Source organism: Vombatus ursinus, unplaced genomic scaffold (assembly GCF_900497805.2).
Source record: "Vombatus ursinus unplaced genomic scaffold, bare-nosed wombat genome assembly UNPS02014818.1, whole genome shotgun sequence".
In the NCBI taxonomy this organism is placed as follows: domain Eukaryota; kingdom Metazoa; phylum Chordata; class Mammalia; order Diprotodontia; family Vombatidae; genus Vombatus; species Vombatus ursinus.
The window spans coordinates 28,293,742-28,297,025 of record NW_020954596.1 but is presented as its reverse complement, the minus strand read 5'-3'; positions in this window follow the sequence as shown (position 1 = coordinate 28,297,025).

Sequence of the window (3,284 nt, the reverse complement as noted above, 5' to 3'; positions counted from 1 at the left end):
CCATAGGGAGGAAACACTATGGAGGGGAGATTGGGTGTAGCCACAATGAAAGACCAGTTGATGGGACCATAGCCTCAGGGAAATGTCAGAGATTTGGCCATGTGGGAAAGTCCAGGGTTTTTTCTTTCTGGGGGCCAGATCCCAACCCCATCAATAGGAGCAGGCAAGATTTTAAGAATCTGCACATTTGTGACACCAATACGAGTGGGTCAGATTTTAAGACTCTGAATTATTTGTGACACTGATACAAGTGGACTGGATTTTAAGAATCTGAGCAATTTAATGGGGGCAAGATGAACACTTTTATACTGTGGGAAGATCCGGATGGGATTTAGGGGTGTTAAGCAGCCCTGAGGTGGTCCAGTTGCAGACAATGAGGGCTGCAATGAAAGGGCATTTAAAAGGATTATTGATTGGAAAGGGTTGGGTGCCTCAGGCAAATGCCAGAGATCAGGGTTCAGGATCTGGGTTGTGTGAGACAGTTTCAGGGGCTTTTAGAGGTCCGGGTCCCATCCCCATCATTCCCTCTCAAACAAATGGGACCCAAAATCTTTTGGCATAAGGGGTGAAGGTCTCGGCTTCTGAAACTGCTTTCTGTTGGCAAGGGGAACAGAACTGTCCCTGTCTCAAGGGGATCCCAGAGAGTTTACTGGAACCAAGAACAGGCTGCATCCAGGGGATGATGGAGGGACATTGACTGGTACCCACTGTTTGCTACCAACTGTAGATGAATGGCCCATAGTCTGGAAGACACAAATCTAATAAGGAAGTCTATAAGGCCCAGATATAGGGAGAAGTAAAAGTGTAAGAGCCCTATTAAAATAATTTACATTTAACTTTCAGGATTATCTGATCTTTGGCAAATTTCTAAGATCAGAGCAAATGGTCAATAAAAGATATAAGCACAATGCAAGTGTGTGAGATCTTGCTGTTTTGAGCTGAATGTGTAGTCATTCCATATCCCAAAACGACTGAAATTAAATTGGAAATATTTTCAGTTTGGTTTGGGCAAGAGAATTTTAGTGCAATCAATTTTCTTAGAGGGAGGTAACCTACTTGGCCTAATCATTACTTAAGTGTCCTACCAAGTCTTTTGTTACAATTGGAGTAAAAATCCGTCTCTGGCAAATTCATTTGTGTAATGATTAAACTCAGGGGTGGAAAACTTCTACTTACAAAAGTATTGTTACTTCCCAATGCATCTGATCCTCCTAAAGGAGCTAGAATCTGAGTGAAAACTTTTGAGAAAGTAATAAGATCAGATAATCCTGCAAGTCAAATGTAAATTGTTTTAATGGGGCTCTTGCACTTTTACTTCTCCCTATACTTGGGCCCTACAGTCTTATTGGTCAGATTTGTGTCTTCCAGACTACACACCATTCTTCTACAGTTGGTAGCAAACAGTGGGTAGCAACCAATGCCGCCAATCATCCCCTGGATGCGGCCTATGCTCAGTTCCAGTCAACCTCTTTGGGACACCCTCAAGGCAGGGACAGTTCTATGCTGTCATGGCTCAGAACAAGATCTTCACCCCTTATGTCAAAAGAATTTGGGTCCCATTTGTATGAGGGGGGAATAATGGGGATGGGACCTGGACCAAAAAAATGCAACCCAGGTTCTGAATTTTCCCAGGCATCCCCACCTAGATACTCAATAATCCTTTCAATTGTCCTTTCATTGTTACCTGACCCAGCCCAGACCTTCATTTCTGTTACCTCTGGACCATCCCAAGGCTACTTCCCACCCCTTAATCACATCTAGACCTTTCCTCTGTTACCTCCAGATCACTATGGCTATTTGCCACTCCTTGATCCCATCCAAGTCTTCTCACAATCTTTTTTCCCTATAAAAAAAGTCAGTCTTGTCCCTACCAAATGTGCAGATTCTTAAAATCTCACCCACTCCTATTGGCAACATGATAAACCTTGTCTCTGACTGAAAGGTGTGAGTGGTCAAATTCTTTCAAGGAAGACCCATACCCTTTTATCCTTGCAGTTTGGGGTTCCCAAGACCCCTAGATCACAACATAACCTTGACTAAGTTACTATAAACTTTCTGGGCCTCCATTTTCTCCTCTCTGAAATGGGTGGGTTGGATTATGCAATCTATAATCTATAAAATTCACTTAACATTCTTTGATTCTGAAATTTCCTGAAGTTCTAGAAGTAAGGAAACTGAGTTTAACTTACTAAGATCAAGAAATGCTAAACTCAGATCTCACTCATGAACTTAATTCACCTCCAGTTCATCTTTCTGAAACCCCAAATGTACTCCGATTCTAAAAAGTCTTATTAGTAGCCCACAGTGCTGGAGAGCTTTAGTCTGTGAGATGTGGGTGAGGACATGTTTCCAGAAGTGCTTTTAAAAGACCAGGGGAAAAGGAAAGCCTGGTTGAAGGGATTACATCATGTTCCTATTGGCAGTTATTCGAGTAAAGTGGTGTAAATATTTTACTGGTATTGCTATGTCCCTACACTAGTAGGGGGAGAAAGTTACCAGTTTCCAAATAACAAGTTTCAGCACCCAAGCTTATCTTACTTCTTTCTTTGAATTCTTTAATTCACAGGGACTCAAACATTAGGCAATCATTGACCAGACTGGGAAACAGAAGAAAAAAAGAAAAAAAAGAGTGGCCCATGAACAACAGCAGCAGTGGTAGCAGCAGCAGCAGCAGCAGTAACAACTACACCTTTGTTTATTTTCTAAAATAGTTCCTTCCTTTCACAAACCAACAGGGAAAGTATCCACTTTTGATAAGCTTCATCATTCATACATTAAATTAAAAGTATTTACCAAATAATATATTAAATATAAATATAAACAATATAGTAAATATACATTAAATAATTAATGTATTATTACTAATACACTAAATATAAACAATATATTAAAAACCAAGGCCCATGTTACGATAAAAATGTTCCCTTAGACAAATCAGTTATTGGCTCTGGATTCCCTCTGTTAAATGAAAGAAATTAATTGAGTCTCTATGGTATGTTTCCAGCTCCAACATGCCATAATTGTAGCATTCTGACCCTAAATCCCAACCCTCAAGGAGCTTACAATCTTCTTGGGAGGATGAGAAATAAACAGGTACATCAGTTAAATAGCAAAAGAGGGCAGGCACATGGACACACACCAGCACATGTATGTGTGTGTGTGTGTTGTGTGTGTGTATGTGTCTAAGCTAGGGGTTCTTAAAATTAGAAGGACTATGTTCACCAAATGAAGAAAGAAAAAGAAAGAAAGAAAGAAAGAAAGAAAGAAAGAAAGAAAGAAAGAAA